Below are 13,634 nucleotides of genomic sequence, written 5' to 3' on the forward strand. Positions count from 1 at the left end.
TGGTTAATTTTGTGGTTTTAAATTGTTACAACTTGAAGTAATCATTTAAAAATCTGAACTTTAATTTGCAAATCTGTTAACATTAATTTAAATGGATTAACCTTAATTCTCTCAGATCAAATTGTTTTCCATTTTAAAAAATTTCTGCCCTGAAGTACATTCCAGAGATATCTGTATTTAATCTGAAAAAAAAATACAGTTTACACCCAATAAGTTAAGAATATAGCTATAGAAATTAATTCCTATAAATGAGGCCTGTTAGTTTGTATATTCATTGACAATAACAGTTTATACTAAAAGATTAACAGAAACACTTAATTTATATTTGTAGTAATTTTGTACCTTTCCTGCACTATTTCCTCCGTAGAACCTTTTATAATAAACTACCCCTCCAATATTCCTTGAGCATTCTGCTAGATCTCTTTTTTGTCCTCACTGCATGTAAATGTTATATCATCACAGTAGAGTATCAGATTCCACATGAACATTTCTGTATCTACTATGACTACTACATTGCCTTTTATATGAGGAACTTAAGAAATGCTTGTTCAATTTGTTTGAATCCTTTACCTTATCAACTCTAATGACAAGATGAGAACCAATTTTCTCCACTGGTAATATCTGAAGCTTTGATCCAATCTATGTTGAATAACTTGTGGCTAAAAGAAAGCTTCTATAAAATATGTAAATATGAACCAATTAATATAAATTCGTTATTAGCATGGAACTCAAAGAATTGTTTCTTAGATTACTAAACAAGAAAGAAATCTAAGAATCCCTAACATTACAAAAGAAACTATAGAGATCCCAATCCTAGTGACTTCAAGGAGATAATTGAAGGAAGATTAACAAAGAGAACAGGAAAGAGAGTCATAGCTTTTCTGTCGAGATAACTGTCTGAACAGAGGCAGGCAGTATAACTCCCATATATTCATATGTTAGCATAACCTAAAGGTAGCTCTAAACCAAAAACTAGTCAAGAAATACAAAGAGAAACTAAAGTGAAGTGATTTCTTCTTCCCCAAATTAAAAAACTCCCACTAGAAAATCCCTGGAGGCAGTGACTATGGGCATCTTGATAGGAGCTCTGAGGTCCCTGGAGAATACTGAAGATCCAATGTTTCAAATCTCAAATATCCAGGAATGTCTAAAACCTACCAGCCAGGACAGATGAGCAGTGGTATAAGAACAGATTAGAACCAAATAGGGCCAATCACCCTATCTTTTAGCCCCAGTAGGAAATAGGACTTGGCTTTGCTTCAGAGCCCCATTTTGGGAAATGAACTAGAGAAGGCTAGAGAGATGAGTAAACCAAAGAAAACTCCAACCATGTAAAAATTATTATAGATACAGGGGCATACTCCAAAAACTTAAATCTTAGAGAGAATATTGTCATGAAAACTATAAGGAAAGATTTTTTTTAATGGATTTCCCCCCAAAGAAGACATGCGCAACTAGAAAAAATGAAGCTAAAGGTCAAAAGGAAAAAAAAAAAGAAAACTGCTTAGAATAGAAAGTGGAAACACATACCCAAATAAAGGACTCCTTAAAAATTAGAATAAACTAAGCAGAAATAAATGATTCTATGAGATAGCAAGAAATATTAGAATAAAATAAAAAGATTGCAAAAAAACCAGAAGAAAATATAAGATACCTCATATAAAAAACAACTGTCCTGGGAAATAGTTTAGGTATTGGATTCCTTGAAAATAATGATTAAAAAAAAAACCACAGACATATATATTCTCAGAAATCATAAATAAATTCTGCCCAGCAACTAGAGGGCAAGTCACACTGATAAAAAGGCAGGTCTTAGGAAGGTCAAATGGAGTCTAGAGCTTCCAGGTCAAAGGAAAAAATAGTACAAGTAGTCAGAAAAAAAGAATTTACGTACTGAGGAACAAAGTCAAGATCATAAAAGACCTGGCCCTTTCTAAATGAGAGGAGAATTTAGGATACCTCAAAAAGCATGAATACACAAACTTGTAATCTGAAAAGCTGAGCATTAACATTACAGAAAAGCAAAATGGTCCATTAATGAAGAGGACATTCAGGAATTCCTGACTAAAATATCAGAGTTGACCAAGAACTTGGAAATGCAAACACGAGTCCAAGAAACCTAGAAAGCACAATTTATTTGAGCACCCTGAAGAAGGTATATTATTATACAGTATTGACATCCTAAGGGGATGAGAAGAAACCTTAATCTTTTAAAATATTATTGTAGAAGTTTAATAAGCAAGAACTTGAGAGTGGAATAGTTCTGTTCTGAGAGTTTTAAAAGGGGACCATGAAGGGAGGAAAAAACTAATGTAGATAGAGGAAGAAGGGGTGGAAATTGCTATTTCTCATAATTGGGGTATGTGAGATGAAACATATACAAACATGGAGGAAGAGGCGAGAGAAGTGGGAACCAGATGAATCTCACATTTATCTGAATTGGACAAAGGAGTGTTGAACTCACAGTTACATATTCATTTTGGAGTAGAAATACAACAAATTTAACAGAAACAAATGAATGGGAAGACTGGTAGGGTGTTATGAAGAGGAAGGAGAAAGAAGGAGGGAGGATAAGAGGATTGGTAAGTGTCTGCTATGTGCTAGGCACTCTGCTAAGTGCTTTACAAATGTTATTTCATTTGATCATTCAACAACATACAACAACAGTGAGGTAGATGTATTACTAACTCTGTTCTGCAGTTCAGGAAACTGAGGCAGACAGGGGTTAAGAGGCTTGTTGAGAATCATACAGCTAGTAAGAATCTGAGGTTGGATTTGAATTCAGGCCTTCCTGGCTCTAGGTTAAGAGCTTTATCAACTGTACTACCTAGATGCCTAGAAGGAGGATAATACCTGAGGGACAAGCAAAATAAACTTGATTCTGAAGGGGGTGAGATTAAAAAGAAAAGAAATGGAATCTAGGGGACGGTTCAACTGAGGATGACTGTACAAAATGTAGTCTACTGATTTAATGGAATATTATTGGACCATAATAGATGATGAAAGAGATCATTTCAGAAACTGCTGAGGAATATGACTTCATTCAGGGTGAAGTTAAATACAGCTAAAAAGAACAATTACTATAAGGGCAGAAATACCATAAAGAAAAAACAACTCTGCAAGCCTTAAGAAGCCAGTTGTGTCTTCAGAGCCTGTGAAAGAAAGGTAATGGATTCAGGGGACAGAAAGAGATGGAACACAACTGTCATGTGGTTTTGTTTTGCATGATTATGTGCATTTGTTACACACAATTTTGTTTTTAAACTAGGAGGTAGTGAGGTTAATGGAAGCAACAGTAATACCCAAAAAAGGGCCACTGAAACATTTTTTAAAATGCATAGATGAGAATAGAACATGTGGCAGGGAAGACAATTTTGAAAGCAAAATATAGAATGAAAACTTGTTTGATTTGGCCAAAATATATTTAATACCTACCTTTTACCAAAAATGATTCTAGACATTAAGGATACAAAAGTAAAAAACACCACTGACCCTGTCTCCTCAAGAAATTTAATCTAAGGGTGATATGACATATACACTAATGATCCCTAATGGAGAAGTAGGCAGAGAAAATGGAGGGACCTAAACATAGGAAAGAGAGATAGGGCCAGCTGTGGTTGTGGTACCTTTCAAAGCTATTGGTTTCCTCATATTTGGACAATTATGGAATGTGAGCTATTATCAGTGACCATAAAAAATAGATGATAAAAGGGAAAGTAGGTAGCCCTTTGTTTCCATTTACTCCTCAGGAGCCAGAGAAACTGTAGAATATACATAAAGAGAGCTAAGGAGCTTCAGGAGGAAGTAGGGCCAACCTAATTCTATCTCTGATTGGCAAGGGCATGTGTGTGTGTGTGTGTGTGTGTGTGTGTGTGTTTATTCCAAATAGCACTGAGGCAAAAGAAAGGGCACAAAGAGTTTAAAAGTTCCATAAGCAACACGAATAACTGAAAAAGCATTTAACCTGAGTGCTTACTATGTGCTAGGAACAATGCCAAGGACCAGTAACACTAATACAAAAAGCCAGGCAGTTCTCTTCCTGTTTTCTACCTAATTCCATGAACCTTACATGCTAATAGGGGATATAACATACATAGATGAGTGGTGGCCAGGGAAGATGTCTCTGGAGAGAAAGGCCCATGGGGCTATCAAGTGACATACTTGATTTGATTTGATATCATGAATGCTAAAGATTCAATGTGGAGGACTCAGTACAAGGAGAAAGCAGTACGGCAGTAAAGTAACAGGGCAAAACCAACTTTAAGCTAGTTATTAGTTAGACCCAGAAATCTAACTCCTGGAAGCTGGAACCTGAACTCTAAAGCTCAAGGGAACCCCTGAGGACTCCAATCTAACCATTGAATTTTCCACAAGAAAACTGAAGCCTAGAAATGTTACAAACTTGTTCCAGGTCATTAATACAATGGGTATCCAAGGTGGCGCCTGAGTCTAGGTACTATGATGCCACCAATAACTCCTCTCTTGCTGTGCCATACTTGAATTTTATTTGCTTTTGTCTTTTCTTGTTTTTGGTAGTCTTATACCCTTAGTTTCCTAGTAAAAGCTTCTTTTGAAAACATCTCAGTCTTGTCTGAATGACAAAGTAAAGAGGTCATCTTATGTCTTGGTTGGGATGAAGGAGGCAGATGGTGTGGGATTTATATCCTCAGAAGAGTATGGTGACAGTACTACAGATAAAGAAGCTGCCCTGGAGCTTGGGGACAGTTGGAGGAGCTAGAATAAGTTATAGGCTCCCAAGATAACAGATCTAGAGCTGTAAGGGGTCTTAGAGGTCAATGGGAACAAATATATCATTTTATAGATGAGAATATTCAGGCACAGAGAAATGCCCAAGAACTGAACAAGGCAAATCTTCCTGATTACAGGCTCTATCTATTGTATCAGACCACCAATAGACCAGGGATTCAAAGAATGACAGTATGTACAAATTAATAGATACTTTAGAAAACTTCTAAGTATCCAACATGCTTAATGAACATCAGGGATAATTTACACTATTGATCCACCCCAGCTACTCTCTTAAAGACTCTTCAGATACATAGAGGAGGGACTTGATTTAATTTGGTCACAATTAAAGAAGCAGATTTCTTCTGAGCTATAAAGCAGGCATGAGAAATAACTGACAAGAGAAAATGCTGATTTTTTTTATGTTTAATCTTAATTAACCTAGAAGTTACACAGTTTAGGGATACCAGACCATATAAAATTATTATATTTTAATATTTTAGACCAGTGGGTGACCCAAACACAAATGGAAAATGGTTGCCGATAAAGACTGAATACAAGGTAGGTATGAACCAACTTTCAAAATTAGGAGGCAGATGTGTGAGAAAGGTTCATTGAGTCTGTACTCCCTGCTCCTCAGTCCCCTCTGGGGAAAGAAAAAAGTGTCTACTGGGAAGGCATTGTTTGCCCAGCAGCATTATTGAATTTGTGGGTGCCACTGTTTGCAGGGCTTATATAACCAATGAATCAGCAAAGGAAGATTTCAACTGATGTTTTCTTTCCTGCCTACTCTCTGCAGCTAGGAAACTTGGATACATCTTCTCCATGCCCTTCCCATTCTCCTGCCACTGGAAAAAAAGGGGGATGAAGTATAAATTCTTAGTCTGGCTCTAGACAATTTTAAGAGGACAGGAATGTCAACAGACTTTTCAGTCAACACTTTTCTTGCTTGGGATAGGAAAAATTAAGTTTTACCCTTAAAGAAAAAGAAATGGAAGCCAATTTAAGCAGTGATCTTTTCATATTCTAAAATATTCCATTTTCTACTCATTGCAATTTTTGACAAGTCTAAGAAGTTCTAATATGCTACAAGTAATATGTGGCAAATAAAATAGAATCTTTGATCTTAAATGTCTTTGAGAAGGTGAGGTAGGCCTTCATCTCACTGCTGCTCTCTTCAATTACCTTTCCTTTAATGCAGTCTGATTAACTTTTGATTTAAAGTAAAAAGGCTTAATTTTAATTAAATTTTAATTAAAAAACACAAAGTGAGGCTGTTGAAAGCAAAGCATGCAATGATACTGACAATAATATAGGTCAAATAAAAGCAGCACTAACAACCACTTCAGACTAAACAGCACTGATAGGAATTCTACTGCAAACATCCACCAACACACAGCTACCAAAATAGCAGATTCTAGCATTCTGTCTTCCATTTCAACACTTATGTTCTTGGCCCACTACTTGTTCTAAAGGCAACAGCTTTGATAGGGGGAAAAAAGCATTATTTCCCCTCCCTTACTTCCAGCCAAAATGAAGGCTAGAAGAAAAGAAGGCAATTATTCTTCTTCATGGGAGGAAAAGAAATGGGTAATTATCAACTGACATCCTCCATTGTGGTAATTCCTGGCTACTGTCTGTTCACTGAGCTCAGAGAAAACTTTGTTTACAATTTCTGAAGGTCACAAGTACATGACAGTAATGGTTCTCCCTTACCCCTCCCAAATGTGCCATTATCCTTGTCAAACATGATTCTGCAAAATGCTTTAGAGGCAGAATATGTATCTGAGACAGAAAAGAAAAAAAAATCACAATCAACACATTTTTCTTACCCCAAACCCCTGTAGGCCAGTCAGCTGCTTTTGCAAGCCACAATGCTCATCCTTCCTTCAGGTACTGTCAGAGCATGCTCATCTTGCACACAAATCACAACCTTTGCTTGGATATAAATGCCCCTCTCTCCATATGTCCCAGCTTCCAAAGTGCAGAAGAGCTGTGAGAGAGACCCAGAGGACCTCACGCTTGGGCTCCGAGAATAATGCTGCAAATGAGGGCAGGAACTACTGGGAATGCATCCCCAAACAAATCTGCCGCAAAGAAGCTTCTCCTAGGGCGCCCTGGGCTTCTCACCTTCCCAAGCTCAGAGACGTGCCTTCCGCAGCACATGTAGGGACAGCTACACCACACCAACATTCCTGCACCGCCAATCCGCAGTGCTCGCGCCTGTGCTAAGTACAGCTTGGCTTCTCCCTCCTGCACCTCCTCTCTTGCTGGCTGTTACATCTGGGAGTCTGAGAGGGTTCTGAGCGCTGGTGGAGAAACTGTCAGTTTTTGCCAAAACAAGCATCCCTGTGTGCATGCAGCTCTCTGGAGCTGCTAATGCAAATGAGTAGTTTGACTGGAAGGCGGACAGTATCAGCCTATTTTTTCCAGCTGTGAGCATCTTTATTTATTTATTTTAAAATAATAAAGCACTTTGGCATGCCTACATTTAAAGGTACAAAGCATTCAAATTGAATACTTGCATTATCCTCTCATACAGATTTCTAAAGCTTGAGGGAATTCTAAAACTTGGGGTAACAATTCTCCCCCAGCCCTAAACAGATGCAATTTTAGGAAGCTTGGTTTAAATAAAGACCAAGTTTTGATAAGTTTCTGAATGGATACTATGTTCTACTTTATTCTTGTTGTTTGCAAAGTCATTCAAAAGAGAAATAACAGAACAAAAGTAGTCTCAAGTTCTAGTACAAAATTCTGTTCCTTGTGGAAAGGAGGGAAGCAGTTGTGGAGAAAGAACACACATAAGTCCATGAACCTGCATTATCACCAAATTCTACTTATTCCATAGTCACCATATTCTACAGAAAACCCAAACAACTTTTAGAGAGACTTCCTGCTCTGAAGGATTTCCTGGGAAACCTAAGACAAGTAGAATTTGCAGGGGAGAGTTCCAAGATTCCTGTCAAACAGATGAAGAGAGACAGTCTTCCAAAGTCTATCCCTCTCTATATGGGCCTCAGTCTCTCCATCTGTAAAGTTAGAAGGCTGGACCAGACTCTTGCCACTAGATGGATAGATGGAATATTTAGGTCTAAAATTCTATGACTAAGTTGCATGCTTTTCATCTCAATTTCCTCATTAGTAAAGGGAGTAAACCAACTAATATTAGTTTAGTTCACACAAGAAATGTGAAATGGATCAATTATGTGCATAAGAAAAAAACATGAATAATATGAATGCTGAACTAGACAGAGCACAATAAAGTACTCTGAAAATGAATGTTCAAAAAATTTCAGGATCCCCAGTTAGGGATTATAATGAAGACTAGAACTCTGATGCGAAAGAAACATAAAATAGATTACTAAAATAGTTCTATGAACTTTTAATTTATGGTCACTTTTTTCTACTGCTTGGGGAATTGGGCCATTAAGGCATGGAGTGGCCTGAGACATTCTTTCTATCAGAGCTAAAAGGTTTCTACAGCATACTTCATTTTAAGTTGGGCAAAGCTAGATGAGCTGAATTCAAAACATTTTATATAAAATTTGAAAATTAAAGGCCAGGTTGAAACCATGACTCCTGAAATCTTTCCTTTCTCTCTGAGGTAGCCAAAGTGAATTGAGGCTCTAGACTTACAGTAAATAAACATTTATTAAGTACCTACTATATGCCAGGTTTTGTAAATAAAAAAAAAAGAAAGAAAGTTTTTGCTCTTCTCAAGGATCTTAAGAGGATAATGAGACAGAGAGGGAAAGAAGGTACCAAGATGCAGGGGTATGGCAGAGAACTCAGTTGGAGAAGTCCCAAAGTAGTGCAGTCATATGAGAAATAAAATGTCTGAGCTGAATTCTCTCCTTAAATGGAGGTTTGGAGTTTATGGTCCCAGGGAGATAGAGGGTAGAGATGAGGTCCAAGGCTGAAGAGATCTTCCAGGATGATGAAGGTACCCCAAAGATGAACTTCCTGGGGTATGGTACAGAAGGCAATAGAGAAGTTCCAAAGTCACCAACAAAGATCTCTAAAAAGCCTTATAGCAATCATAGAACTACTGGAACAAAAAGGGCTACCTTAAAAGTTTTTAATCCCATCTAGTATATAAACAGAAAACAAAACTAAATAGCTCAACTTGAATATGTAACAGCATTTGTTTGATTTTCCCTGATTTAATTAAATAGCTTAAAATTATTCTCTACCTTTCTCCATGTCAGGAAATATCTTAGAAAACAGTGAGATGGTGAGGGTTTTAGAGCTATTTCTTGGTTGTTGTTATGCTTAAATATTAAGCACTCTCAATTCAATACAATTTAAACATTCATGAAATACCCACTATGTGCAAAGGCACTGAATACTATATTAAACCATAAAGCTGTTCATCCCCATTTATAATAAATTCACATGCAAATGTTAGGTAATCTGAGGAGAATTTAAGGGAGGACTTTAGTAAAAGATTCAAAGGATGGAGAAGGTGTGGATGACTTTTTCTTTTTTTAAAGAATATTTTTCCATGGTTAAATAATTTACAATTTTCCCCACCCCTTTTCCCTCCTTCTCTCCCCCCCTGCCCCAACTGGAGCTGACGAGCAATTCCACTGGGTTATATATGTATCATTGTTCAAAACCTATTTCCATATTATCCATACTTGCAATAGTGATTGTTTAATGTAAAAAACCCAATCATATCCCCTTTGAACCATATGACTCCAACAGTTCTTTCTCTGGATATGAATAGCATTCTTGTGTGTATGACTTTTGATCTGCGTTGCTGGATACAAATCAATGAGATCACAGATGCAATGAAGGATTTAAATAGAGAAGAAAGAAATGTCTATTTTGGTCAAAATTTTGAATGGGAACTATCATGTTTTCAGTATGTGAATTAGAATATATTTTGTGAGTACAGTACTGCACTTCTATACTCTGAATTTCTTTTGGGGGGTAAAGAAAGATACTTCTTTACTACAAATTTCTTTTGGAGGTAAAGAAAGACAATTGGAGATGGCATTAAATATACAGATTCTTAAGACAAGTGTGAAAATTAAATTATTGAACAACAAATTCATTTCAATAAATAAAACTGTATTGAATGATGTAATGGGGGCTAAGAATACTAGATTTGGAGACAAAATACTTTAAACAATAATCCTAGTTCTGACATACTACATTTGCAACCATGGACAAAAATTCTGCTCATCTCTGGTCTCAATTTTCTCATCTATAAAAGGATGATCTCTAAGGTCTTTTCTAGTTTTAAGCTTATGATCTCATAGTTCAACTTCCTATAACATTCAACTTAGACCAGTGGAAAGAGCAATGGCTTAGGAATAAATCAGAGGACCCAGTCTCAAATTCTGCTTCTCACTCATTTGTGAAACTTGGACAAAACATTCTACTTCTCTGGGCCTCAGTTTTCTTATCTGTGAAATTAAAGATTGAACTAAATGGTCTTTGAGGACTTCTTTAGCACTAGATCTGTGACTATGACCACAGAAACTGCTACTGGGGTACAAATATTCTAGCAACCAATATAATAAAGCAATGGTATTTTTCTATACAGCAAAACTTTTTTCTATTAACAACAAACATGCATCCTACTACAAGTCACTGTCAAAAACATTTACAACTCTTCTGTTAATCTGAGCAATTCTGGGGGGGAGGGTAAATATTCATCCATTTAACTTAGATCATCAGATTTATTGGCATATAATTGGACAAAACAATCCTAATAACTGCTTTAATATTCATGGAAAGTACATTTATTCTCTTTTCATTTTTGATACTGATATTCTCATTGTTATTGTCTTATCCTTCTTCTTCTTCTTCTTCCAAATTAGCCAGTGGTTTATCTATTTCATTGTTGCTCTTATCCCCTAAAATCAGCTTGTAGTTTTATTTATTCAATTTTTTAAAAAACACTCAATTTATTAATCTCTCCTGTTGTTTTCAGAATTTTCTTTTTGGTATTTAATTGGAGATTTTTTTTAAAAGTGTGGCTTTTAAGGGGGGGAGGAGGTGTATGCCCAGATCATTGACTGCTTTTTCTTTCTTTCTCTTTTTATATTAATGTTTATATAAATATTTAGAGATCTAAAATTTCCACAGAAGTACTGCTTTGGTTACAACCCACAAATTGTGATATGTTACCTCATTGCTGTCATTATCTTTAATGAAATTATCATTTCTATAACTTTGTCCTTTGATTTATTCATCCTTTGGGATTAGATTCTTTAGTATCCAATTTTTTTAAAACCCATACCTCCTTCCATCTTAGAATCAATACTAGATATTGGTTCCAAGGCAGAAGAATGGTAAGGGCTAGACAATGGGAGTGAAGTGACTTGCTTAGGGTCACACAGCTAGGAAGTGTCTGAGGTCAGATTTGAACCTAGTATCTCCTATGTCTGGGTCTGACTCTTAATCCACTGAGCCACCCAACTACCCCCTCCAATTAATTTTTAATCTTTGTTTCTATAGCCTTTTACTGAATGTAATTTTTGTTGCCTTATGGCCTGAAAGGGGAATATTTAACAGTTTTGCTTTTCTATATATTTTTTAAATGAGGATTTTACTCCCTAAATACATGGTCAATTTTTGTAAAAGTGTTATATAGAAAAAGATTTACTTCTTTCAATTCCCATCTAATTATTTTTCCCCTGAGGCTGACTTTTCTAAAATTCTATTCATCTCATTAACTTTTTTTCATTTATTTTACAGTTAGATTTACTTGGTTCTGAGAGGAGAGAGTTGAAATGCTCCCTTAGTACAGTTTTACTCTATTATTTCCTGTACCTCATTTCACTTTTCCTTCAAGAATTTGGATGCTATGCAATTTGGTGCATATATACTTAGTATTCATTATTTATGATACTTTTTTTGTGAAATATAGTTTCCTTGATTATCTCTTTTAATTAGACCAATTTTTGCTTTTGCTTTGTCTGACATCACAAATGCTACCCACCCTTCTTTTTTAAACCTCAGATTCTGCTCCAGCCCTTTATTTTAATTCTTTGTGTGTCTTTCTGTTTCAAGTAGATTTCTTGCAAACACCATATTATTGGATTCTGGTTTCTAATCCATTCTGCTATCCAAGACTGTTTTATGAGTGAGTTTACTCCATTCATATTCACAGTTATGATTGCTGTGTATTTCCCTCCATCCTATTTTCGTCTATATATCTTTCTTTTTTTTACATAGTACTTTTTCAAGTTTGTTTTGCTTTTGATCACTGACTCTCTTAATGTTCTCTCTCTTATTATTGCCTCCCTCTCTTCTCTTAGTTCCTTCCCCTCTTACTTCTCTTTTGAGTAAGGTAGATTTATATATTTAACTAAATGTGTATGTATGTTCTTCCCTCTTTGAACTAGTTCAGATTAGAGGGAGGTTTAAGCATTTCCCATGATCCTCTAATTTCCTCTTCCATTATAAAAGTTCTTCCTTGAGTGTCTTTTATGTGAGATAATTTTCTCCATTCTTCCTTTACCTTCTCCTTCTTCCCAGTGGATTCCTCTTTCTTATTCATCCATTTTCTTTAGATCACTTCAACATAATAGACCTATATCTCAGTCCTCTTATCTATGCAGACTCCTTCTACAGTTCTTAGGAGTTACATATATCATTTTCCCATAAAGAAATATAAACAATTTAACTTTATGTCTTATGTTTTTCCTGTGTCTTTGAATGTCAAATTTTCCATTTAATTCTGGGTTGTTTTTCTTTTTTTCCATCAGGAATCTCTTAAAGTCCTCTAATAAAATATACATTATTTACCCTAAGAACTAGTGATAAAGAAAAGTATCATGGCTGATGGGACCTTGAAGATGATGAATGTGGTTTTCTCAATAATGAGCTTCCAGGGACATGAGATGGATAGATGGATAGAGAAAAAAGACGAGAGAGAAAGGGGAAGCTCACTGGGAAATTACACATACAACATCCTCCTCAGGATATCTGAAACAGTAATTAGCTACGTAGGATTCCCAGCTACTGGTAGGATAATTCAAATAATAGGAGAGAGGGAGGAAGAATACGACTCTACAATGGATGAGGTCCAGTTCCATCATGTAGAGCTTTAGTTATAAACTAATCATAAAGGTATTTAAAGATGTATTCAAAAGATGACTCTAATGAGCAAAGTACTCATGGACCAGATTTATGCATATATTTCTAATATTTCACATGATTGATTTCTGAATTCTTAAATTTAGATGGGGTTTAAATTTTGGTGATCTTAAAAACCAAACCATTGCTGTTATCTCGTGTGTAAGTTGACAGACAAGTTTTAAAGTCCTTTAGAATGTCAAAGATTCATACCTGCATTCCAAAGATAAGACTGGTACCAGCTTCTTGGAAAGGAGAAGAGTCCTGTCCCAGATACCTGGTGAATCTATTGTGTTATCATCCACTCTTTTGGCTTTGTCATTAACCTGTTAAGACTTTTGATGTACCAACTGGGTGATGGACACCTTGCCACCCCCCCCTTGTACAACTATAACTTAATAGACAAATCAGCTACCTCACAGTCTCTCCCTCTGACCATCGGAAAAGTTGACATGCTGACTTGATTTCACCACACTATGTCTTGTCTCTGTGTTTCTAATTTCTCTGATTTTTTATGTCTCATTCTTTCTAGACAAGTCTAACCCTTTGCTTTATTGGGACTCCTACTTATAGGATTTGTCTAATAATAACTTACAATTATATAAGTGCTAAATTTTAGGGTTGCAAAGCACTTTACATATAATTTCTCAATTGAACCTCAAAAGGACCCTGCTGCTATAGGTATTACTAACTCCATTTTATAGATAAGAAAACAAATTCAGGTTAAATGATTTGCCTATGGTCACATAACCTTCAGTGGCAGAATTAGGACCTAGAGTATTAGTGACTTTAAG

General features: G+C 35.9%; 1 protein-coding gene across 7 annotated transcripts in view; it reads right to left on the reverse strand.

The window, feature by feature from the left end:
• The window catches only part of TMCC1 (transmembrane and coiled-coil domain family 1), a 307,939-nt gene that overhangs the window by 36,635 nt on the left and 257,670 nt on the right, over window positions 1-13,634 (reverse strand). The window contains exon 1 of one of the 7 annotated variants that reach the window (XM_056804696.1): window positions 6,579-9,231. The exons of the other annotated variants lie outside the window; for them this stretch is intronic. The gene's annotated coding sequence lies outside the window, so the exon portion shown is untranslated. Of the gene's footprint in view, window positions 1-6,578; window positions 9,232-13,634 lie in introns of those variants that run through there. 7 annotated transcript variants of the gene reach the window in all.

Source organism: Monodelphis domestica, chromosome 7 (genome assembly GCF_027887165.1).
Source record: "Monodelphis domestica isolate mMonDom1 chromosome 7, mMonDom1.pri, whole genome shotgun sequence".
Taxonomy (NCBI): domain Eukaryota; kingdom Metazoa; phylum Chordata; class Mammalia; order Didelphimorphia; family Didelphidae; genus Monodelphis; species Monodelphis domestica.